The sequence below is a fragment of the Petaurus breviceps genome, unplaced genomic scaffold (genome assembly GCF_028583685.1).
Source record: "Petaurus breviceps papuanus isolate PSGF00001 unplaced genomic scaffold, PetGlider_PUasm1.0 221, whole genome shotgun sequence".
Classification (NCBI taxonomy): Eukaryota; Metazoa; Chordata; class Mammalia; order Diprotodontia; family Petauridae; genus Petaurus; species Petaurus breviceps.
In genome coordinates, this window is record NW_027185877.1 from 13,820,034 (window position 1) to 13,830,617 (window position 10,584).

The window sequence follows — 10,584 nt, forward strand, 5'->3', positions numbered from 1 at the left end:
CTACCCCTGCTGTTTTGTTTTACTTCAGCTGAAGCATTATATATTCTGCTCCAGCCTTTTACATTTACCCTGTGTGTATCCTCCTGTTTCAAATATGTTTCTTATAAACAGCATATTGTAGGATTATGGTTCTTAATCCACTCTTCTATGCACTTCTGTTTTATGGGAGAGTTTATCCTATTTCTATTCACAGATATGATTACTATTTGTGTCTTTCTCCCCATCCTATTCCCCCCACCCCTGTCTGTGCTTCTCTCTCTCCTTTGTCCCTTTTCCTCCTCACTAGAATTTTGCTTTTAACCATAGCCTCACTCAGTCTGCCGTCCCTTCTATTAACCCTCTCTTTTCTTCCCCTTTACCCTCCTACTTCCTGTAGGGTAAGTTAGATTTCTATACCTAAATGAGTATGTTATTCCCTCTTTGAGTCAAATCTGATAAGATTAAGTTTCATACAAAGCTCATCTTCCTCCTTTCTTTCCCTCTACTGTAATAATGCCTTTTCATTGGATATAATTTACCCTTGTCTTTCTCCTCCTTTCCTCTTCTCCCAGTACAATCCCTTTTCACCATTTAATTAGATGTTTTATCATCACATCAAAGTCAACTTATGCCCATTCCCTCTGTCTATGTGTATTCCTTTTAAATGTTGTAGTAACAATACTGTCCTCAAAAGTTACATATCATCTTCCCTTGTAGGGATGTAAATAGTTTACCCTTTTTATTAACATATTGTTGGGTTTTTTTTCCTGTTTAATTTTTTATGCCTCTCTTGAGTCTTGTATTTGAAGATCAAACTTTCTGTTGAGCTTTGGTCTTTTCATCAGGAAGGTTTGGAAGTCCCCTACTTCATTCCTTCCCCCTAAATATTATGCTCAATTTTGATGGGTTGCTGATTCTTGGTTGTAAACTAAGTTCCTTTGCCTTATGAAATAGCATATTCCATCCTGACTGTGGTTACTTGATATTTAGAGAGTTAATATTTAATGTTATTAAATTGTTAATTGTTAAATAAGAATAGTTAATAATTGAATTGTAATTCTTTCTGACTGTTTGCAGTATTTTCTCTTTGACCTGGTAATTTTGGAATTTGACTACAGTATTTCTTGGCATTTTCAATTTAGGATCTCTTCCAGGAGGTGATTGCGGGATTTTTTCAATGATTATTTTACCTTCTGGTTTTAGAATTTCAGGGCAGTTTTCCTTGATGATTTCCTGAAAGATGCTGTCCTGGTTCTTTTCTTCATCATGGTTATTAATTAGACCAATAATTTTTAAATTGTCTCTCCTGGATCTATATTCTAGGTCAGTTTTTTTTTCCCAAGGGATATTTTATATTTTCTTCTTTTTTCTACTTTTATTTCTGTTTAACTGATTCTTGATATTTCAGAGTCATTATCTTCCACTTGCCCAATTCTAATTTTTAATAAATTGTTTTCTTCTATTGGATTTTGTTCCTCCTTTTCCATTTGGCATATTTTACTTTTTAAGGAATTCTCTTCAGTGAGTTTTTTGCCTCCTTTTCCATTTGACCAACTCTACTTTTTAAGGAGTTGTTTTGTTCAATGTACTTATTTTCCATTTGGCTAATTGTATTTTTTTACGTCTTTTTTTTTCTTTCAATGTATTTTTTTCCACTTGACCAATTGTATTTTTAAAGGACTTGTTTTCTCCAGCCAATTTTTGTCCTTTCTTTTCTAAGCTATTGACTATATTGCACATACCTCTCATTTCTTTTCCCAATTTTTCTTCTAGCTCTCTTATTTGACTTTTAAAATCCTTCTTTAGAGGATCAACATGGGTCAAGGTCGACTATGCTGAGGGCCTGGAGTCGCAGGCACAGTGGGGTGGCCGGTGTGGATGGTGGCAGGAGGGATGAAGTAGACCTTCCTGAGAGTGTCAACCAGCAGACCCAGATGAATTCTTGGATTGGGAAGATGAAGTGTCAGATGCAGGATGAAGGCTAAAGGGAAGGCTCCTGCATGGCCAAGGATGACTCTGTGAACATTGAGACTTAGAACAGCACTCATTTTGAAGAGTATGAATGGTGTGGGCAGAAGAGTATACAGCTGTCCTGAAGGGTGGCTTCTGAGGCTCCAGTTCCATCATGTGTAGTGACAAAGAGAATCCAGACTTTGATGTCACCCTGAATATGGATGGCGGTGACATCCTGGAGTATGGGAAACCCCGGTACACAGAGCCTGACATTATCCCATGTACTGGTGAGGAGCCAGGTGAAGCCAAAGAAAGAGAGAGAGAGGCTCCCAGGAACCTGTGCTAAATGGCAGCACACCCAGTACTCATTTTACTCTAGAGTTATCAAAGTGGAACAGTGATGAAATACCATCCATGAGTAATGGTGAGAGCAGAAAACAGGAGGTAGCCATGCAGAAGACATGTAAGAAAGTGACATTGAAAAGATCACAGAGGACTTGGCTGTGGACTTCATCTCAGGACCACATTTGAGGACCTGAAGGCCCATGTTCAGGAACTGGAGGGTAGTTGTCCTGTGGGGATCAATACAAATGCCTCATCTGCACGAACTCCTACACAATGCCTCTGACATCGATCCTGTTTTGGCACATGCATTGTGAAGAGTGTTGGCTATGGACTCTGGGAATCAAGAAGCTGTACCCCCCAGTGTAACAACATCATAGCCCCTGGGACCCTGTAGCACATCTACTCATGAACCCTGACACCAGGACCAGGCATGAGCCTACCACCAGTCCTGCTCAATCACTACCCACAGAGACAGACACACATGTGTACACAGTCATGTACACAGGACCCTGGAGCCACAGTGGAGGGTGTGAAGCAATCCAGCTCTCCTCCTGTACCTGCACCACCTAGCCCTGGACATCTTTCCCCCTTCCTGACCGTGTATGTTTGCAGCTGGACAGGGAGGAGTGCTGGGTCTGGGCAGAAACACAGATGGACCTGCACACAGGCCAGACAAGCACATGTAACATATACCCTGTATGTTTACAATGTTGTATAGAGATGAGATGGACCTTCCCGACCCCTGGCCCTGACTCCTACCCACCTTTCCCTGGGTTATATGTTTTCTTCTTTCTTAAAGGTGTCAGGATTAGAGACCACAGTCCTCAGGGAGCTCCAAATCCTCCCCACACTGGTCACCTATTTCTGCCAGCAGTGGTTTCATGTAGAGTAGTATATAGTTCTTCATTTGGCCTGTGTGTGGTGACTTGAGGATTGGGCTCCATCCCTATCTGTTCTGGGGCTCTCTTTATCACTTGTTAGTGCTAGGGACCATAGTTGCTTATAGGGAAGGAGAGGGAGTCCTTTCTGGGGCAATGACCCTCCAGAGAGGAGGGATTGACTGCCCTGGCCCTGGCCTGTCAGTGCCTGCCTGCCTGCCAGCCACCATGGACACCACAGATGTTGTGATGTTGTGTCTGTATATCCTCTGCCATGTTACCTGTCCTTCCTGTTTGTAAACTATATTAGACATGAAAAAAGTTCTTCTTGAGCTTTTTGGACTTGAGACCATCTCATATCCCCCTTTGAGGCTTCAGATGTGACTATATTGATAATATTGTCTTCTTCTGAATTTGTGCATCAATCTTCCCTGGCCCCATAATAAGAATCTGTGGTCATTTTCCATTTCTACTTTTTGCTCATGGTGTTTGCCTCTTTCCTGGATTTTAATATTGAGCTGTCCTGATAGAGCACAGGTGGCACTGAACCAGGCTTCTCATACTGGGACCCTGGGACCTGGTCACTGGCATTGTGTGCTGCAGTTTCAGATGCTGGCAGCTTGCCTGCTGAGCTGGGGTCAGCAACACTGGAGCTCTTGAGGTGGGGGTAAGGAGTCTGGTCCCTGGGGAATGCTTACTTGCCCAGGCTTTGCACTCAAATGTTTGGCTTTTGGAGGATGTCTGTCAGCCTGAAGCTATGCCTCCTGGCCAGAGCACGTGATGCCTATCAGTTCCCCTGCCTATGTTGAGCTATTTGGGTGTCCTGGTGTTGGTGCTTTCCTGCTCCATCACCCTGGGGCTCAGGATCTCCCCCTGGTATGCTGAGGTAGGATTTGCCACTAGCTTTCTGGGATTCCTCCCATCCTGTACTGTTTCTTCTTTCCCAGAGGAAAAGGGGTCTTTCCCATTAATCTCTCAAGTTTCCTGGGGTATGACTGCTGCACTCCATCTTTCTGATGACTTACCTGTTACAAGGTTTTGCCTGGGGTGATATTTTCTGTGCTTTTAAAAGTTAATAAGGGAGAGTGAGAGTAACTTTTTTTGTTGTTGTCAATAAACATTTATTAAGCACCTATTATGTATTATAGGCATTGTTCTTAGTGGCACAAGCACTAAGTTAGGTTACATTGAGAGTATTTTGCTCTGAGCTAGCATTTGTCCTTTGCAGAGAAGAACTAGTCAGAAACCATAATATCTGCTCCCAATTCAGAAGTAGATTATAGCCATGGAATGGTTTGCATCTCATAACCAAGGGGCAAAGCCATGAGGTGTTCATTAGACTGTCTTTAGTCAGTGCATTCAGGGACAAACTTTTAATGAGGCTCCAACCACCAAATAAACAATATTGGGCCTCTTAGAAGACATTGAAATATTTAAGCTTTAAGGAAACTCATTCCCATTTGTAAGGAATTGACTGATAAAGCTAGTATTTGGCTAACCAGACACACAAGAAGGGGAGTATTCAAGATGCTGGTCACTTCATTTATATCTCTCTGAACTGATAACTATTCCACTCATATGCTACCTTTGGAAAAAGGAAAATGACCTGTATGTTCACAAATATTTATAATGGCTGTTTTGATGGAGGCGAAGAACTGTGAGGATGTCCATTGACTGGGGAATGACTGACCCAGTTAATGGCATAAGAATGAAATGGAATACATTTGTACTGAATGAAATCATGCAAGGGACAATTTCAGAGAAATTTGGGAAGACTTGTACATATTGACACATGGTAAAGTAAACAAAACCAGGGGAACAATTTGTATGAAAACAAGATTGTAAAGACAAACAATTTCAAAATATTTAAGAACTCTGATTCGTGCTGTGACCAGCAATGATTCTAGAGAATCAATGATGAAAAATGTTACCCACATTCTGAGAAACGGAAAGAATACCTGTCTTTGCCTCCGCCATTTGCTAGAAGACATCTATTCTCCTACCTTGAGGGACTGGGGAGAGGTTAGGAAAGGATTCCCCTTGATGCCCAGATTTCCCCAAGGACTGTTGCCCTCTCAACCCCACATTTCATTCTCCCACCAAAGCTGCTGGTTCTCCACCTTCAGTAGTTCTGCTTCAACTGCCAGTCCCTGCACCTGGTAATAGGGGTGAGGACCCAAACGATTTCACTGCTGTTGTAGCCTCTGTGTCTCCTCTGCAGCCTGTGAGAGCCATTTCTCCAGTCCTAAACAGTCCCATAACTGTCCTTGCTTCTTTTGGCCCTGGAGGCTGTCTGCATGGTAGTGCTCATAGTATTCCAAGAAATCCCTTTAGAGGAACTCATCCTGGGCCTTCCCTAGACCATCAATGTCCCCAGTTCCTCCACTCCTTCCTCATCTTCCTCCTCCTTGCTACAACCTCCATGGGGCAATCCTCTGGGAGTTACTCAGGCATGACTTCTTCAGGACATGGTCATCCATTGGGAAATGAGCTGTATTGTAAGATGCTGTAGCCTGCCCCAAACATCTCGAACCCTGGATGTTCATTGCTCCTCACTGCTGCTTCTCTGCCCATCTCAGATCCAGGCAGGGCTGCCAACCATAATTTTTGAGTTTTGAGGACCACCACATATCCTTACTCCAATCCAGTACCTTAGTACAGTCACTTACTCAGTTCTCAGGTTGGTATGTCCCATTCTATCCACTGCTGCCATTGTTGGTCCTTGCTGGCTCTTTCTACTCCAATGGGCTGTCCCAGGGGTCAGGTGTCTACAGCTAATGGGGTCATAAGGCTCAGATGGTGCAGAATGTGTAAACAGAACCTCTATTCCCTTTGGCTTGTTACATGTTTTTGAATTACTCTTCACCTTATTTTTATTATTATTGTTGCTGTTATATGCAATAATATTTTTCCTTTGTCCTCAGAAATCTCATCAAGCTCTACCAAATTCCATTTAAACCTGATTGCCTTCCTCAGGCACAGTAAATATAAAGTCAAAAATCTTACTCAGGTCAACAACCCCAGACTGGATATTAGAGGAGAGAGTATCTCCCTCATTCAATTCAAGAAGTGATCTCTGGGCCATTATAACTTTAATTTTTTAAAACTCTGTCTTTTTTTTCCTTACAAGAAACTTTTTACTTTACCCTCTCTCTTCCATCTCCCTACCCCATTCTTCTTATTCCCAGGGTATATATCTATTTATACCCAGATACGCTGTCGTGGGGGTATTCACTGAAAGACCGTAACCTCGAAAATAAGTGTTGGTTGCAGATTATTCAAATACAACTTCTTTTATTTCTCCAGACATTACTTAGGACTCTTCTCAGCTGCTGTTCACTTCCTTGTGCAATCATTGCCTTCTCATGCTTCTCTTGCTTCTTGTACCTGAATGTCAAATTTTCTGTTCAACTCTGGTATTTTCAGCAAGAATGTTTGAAACTCCTCTATTCCACTGAATTACCATATTTTGCCCTGAAACATGATACTCAGTTTTGCTGGGTAGGTGACTCTTGGTTTTAACCCAAGCTCCTTTACCCTCCGGAATATCATATTCCAAGCCTTTCGATCCCTCAGTGTAGAAGCTGCCAGATCCTGGGTTATCCTGATTGTGTTTCCACAATATTCAAATTGTTTCTTCCTGGCTGCTTGTCATATTCTCTCCTTAATCTGGGAATTCTGGAACCTGGCTATAATATTCCTAGGAGTTTTCTTTTTGGGATCTTTTTCAGGAGGTGATCGGTGGATTCTTTCAACCTCTATTTTGCCATCTGATTCTAAAACATCAGGGCAGTTTTCTTTGAAAACTTCTTGGAGGATGATTTCTAGGTTCTTACTTTGATCATGGTTTTCAGGTAGTCCAATAATTTTTAAATTATCTCTCCTGGATCTATTTTCCAGGTCAGTGGTTTTTCCCATGAGATATTTCACACTGCCTTCTATTCTTTCATTTGTTTGGATCTGTTTAACACCATCTTGATTTCTCATGAAGTCATTAGCTTCCATTTGCTCCAGTCTAATTCTGAAGCTATGATTCTTCTCATTGAGCTTTTGAGATTCTTTTTCCATCTGGCAAATTCGACTTTTTAAGGCATTCTTCTCCTCATTGCCTTTTTGAGCCTCTTTTGCCATTTGAGTCAGTCTGTTTTTTAAAGTGTTATTTTCCTCAGTCAGGCTATTGACTCTCATTTCATAATTTTCTTGCATCGTTCTCATTTCTCTTCCCAATTTTTCCTCCACTTCTCTTATCCGCTTCTTAAGGTCCTCTATGGCCTGTAACCACCTTATATTTTCCTTTGAAGCTTTTGGTGCAGGAGTTCTGACTTTACTTGTCTTCCTCCTTTTCCATACTTTGCTCCTTTTTGTCCCCCAAATAGGAGTCTAATGTTGGAATCTTCTGTCTTCTTTGTTTCCTTTGCCTGGTCATGTTGCCCCTCAGTTACTTGACCCCTGGGCTTTTTGCCACAGTAGGACTCTGCCACCAGAAAGGGGAGCTTTTGTCCCAAATGCTGGGGTTTTCTCAGTTGCCATGGGTATTAGATGGGTACCCTCTCTGAGGTCGCCACATACTCTGTCAAGCTGGACATACACCCCAGGACTTCCACCCTAGACTGCAATCCAGATCCAAGCAAGTTAAAGCAAGAGTGATTACCCCTAAGACTGGTGCTTGGTCCCCCTACACTCTGCAGGCCAGGAGCTGAAGCTTTCACGTGGCACTGGCTGGCTGTGCCGGTGTCTCGGGGGCTTCTCGCCCTGGGGGTAAAAGCCACGCACTCCTGCTTACTGGTCCCAAAGTCCAGACTGCACTGACCTCTCACTTTGTCCTTCACATCTGTGTGTTGATAAATCTGGAAACTGCCACAGCTGCTGCTGATTTGGAGTCCCTCCTCCCAGGAGAGTGAGAGTAATTTACTTCTTACTCAGTAATCTTGGCTCCTGGAAGTGGGGGGGGGGGGGGGGGGTGGTAAGCTCAAAAAGAATTTTTCAAGTCAAATGAGAGGTGGAAGAAAAATTGGAAAAAGAAATGAAAGGTATGCAAGAGAGAGTTGCCTTGGAAAATGAAGAACAAAATTTGACTGAAGAAAATACTCTAAAAATGCAGTTGGCCAAATGGGGGGAAAAAAGCACTGAAGATAATAACTCCTTAAAAAGTAGAAGGGTGGCTAGGTGGTGCAGTGAATAGAGCACCAGCCCTGGAGTCAGGAGGACCTGAGTTCAAATTTGCCCTAAGACACTTAACACGTACTAGCCTTATGACCTTGAGCAAGTCACTTACCCCAATTGCCCTGCCCTCCCCCCTCCAAAAAGCAAAATTTTTTAAAGTAGAATTTACCTAATGGAAAAGGAGATAAAATAGCTAACTGAAGAAAATAATTCCTTAAAAATTGAAATTGGGCAAGTGGAGGCTAATGAGTCTATGAGACACCAAGTATCAGTCAACCAAATAAAAAGAATGAAAAATTGAAGAAAATGTAAAATATATCATTGGAAAAACAGCTTACATGGAAAATAGATCCATGAGTAAGAATTTAATCTACTTGAAAGCCATGATCAACAAATGAGCCCAGACAACATCTTTCAAGAAATTATCAAGGAAAACTGCCCTGATACCCTAGAACAAAAAGACCAATCACCTTCTAAAAGAGACCCAAATTGCAAACATCAAGTAATACTGTAGACAAATTTCAGAATTATCAGGTCAAGAAGAAAATACTGCAAGCAAGCAGAAAGAAACAATCCAAATATTGTGGAGCCACAGGCAGTGTTACACAGTACTTAACAAATTCTATATTAAAGAACCAGAGGACTTGGAATATTGTATTCCAGAAGGCAATGAAGCTCACATTATAGCTAAGAATCAACTACCCAGAAAAATTGAGCATAATCTTTCTGGGGAAAAGATGAACATTCAAAGAAATAGAGGACTTTGAATAATTTCTGATGAAAATATCAGAGATGAAGAGAACACATGACCTTCATATACAGGACTCAAGAGAAGTATAAAAAGGTAAGAGGAAAGAAGGCAGGAAACCATGTTACTCAACAAAATTGAGCTTTTTACATCCCACCATGGGATGGTGATACTAGTAACTTTTGAGAACTCTGTGTTTATTATGGCAGTTGGAAAGGGTATACATAGACAGAGGATGTGCATATAAGTTGATTTTGATGTAATGATGTAAAAAATTAAAGGGGTAAAAAAGGATTGTAAATAAAATACTTAACCCCATTTCAGAAAAAGAAATTGAACAAGCCATCAATGAACTACTTAAGAAAATAATCTCCAGGACAAGATAGATTTACCAATGAATTATACCAAACATTTATAGAACAACTAATTCCAACACTTATATTTAAACCATTTGGGAAAATAGGCAAAGAAGGAGTCCCACCAAATTCTGTTATGATACAAATATGGTACTGAGACTTAAACCAGGAAGAGCCAAAACAGAGAAGGAAAATTATAGACTAATTTCTCTAATGCATATCCATGCAAACATTTTAAATAAAATATTAGCAAAGCGATTATAGCAACTTATCACAAGGATAATACATTATGAACAGGTTGGATTTATACAAGCAATTCAAGGATGATTCAGTATTGGGGAAAATGCCAGCAACAAAACTAACAGAAATCATATGATTATATTCATAGATGCATAAAAAGCGTTTGACAAAATACAACACCCATTCCCATTAAAAAAAAAAACTAGAGAGCATAGAAATAAGTGGAGACTCCCTTAAAATTATAAGTAGCATCTCTCTAAAACCATCAGCAACCATTATATGTGAAGAGAATAAGCTGAAAGTTTTCTCAGTAAGATTAAGGGAGATACAAAGATGCCCATTGTCACCTTTATTATTTAATACTATAGTGGAAATGTTAGCATTAACAATAATAGAAGAAAAATAAATTGAAGGAATTGGAATAGGTTTTGAGGGAAAATAATTATTACTCTTTGCAGATGATGTGATGGTATACTTAGAGAATCCAAAAGAATCGAGTGGAAAACCATATAAAATAATAAACAACTTTAACAAAGTGGCAGGATATGAAATGAACCCATATAAATCATTGCCCTTCTACATATTACTAACAAATTCCAGCAGCAAGAGATAGAAAGAGGAATATTTAGGAGTCTGCCTGCCAAAACAAACCCAGGGCCTAGGATTTAACACAATTACAAAACATTTTCACACAAATAAAGTCAGATCTAAACACTTGGAAAAATACTAATGCTCATGGGTAGGCTGAACTAATAGAATAAAAATGACAATTCTACCTAAACTAATTTACTCATTCAGTGTCATACCAATCAAACTACCAAAAATGTTTTATAGAGCTAGAAAAAAACAACAACAAAATTCATCTGGAAGAACAAAAGTTCCCGAATATTGAGAGGATTAAAGAAAAGAAATCCAAGGGAAA

General features: G+C 40.4%; 2 pseudogenes; one reads left to right on the plus strand and one right to left on the minus strand.

The window, feature by feature from the left end:
* Positions 1-1,633: 1,633 nt before the first annotated feature.
* LOC138166357 (E3 ubiquitin-protein ligase RNF220 pseudogene) lies at positions 1,634-2,671 on the plus strand (annotated as a pseudogene).
* A 2,475-nt stretch (positions 2,672-5,146) lies between these two features.
* LOC138166360 (protein HEXIM2-like) lies at positions 5,147-6,240 on the minus strand (annotated as a pseudogene).
* Positions 6,241-10,584: the final 4,344 nt, after the last annotated feature.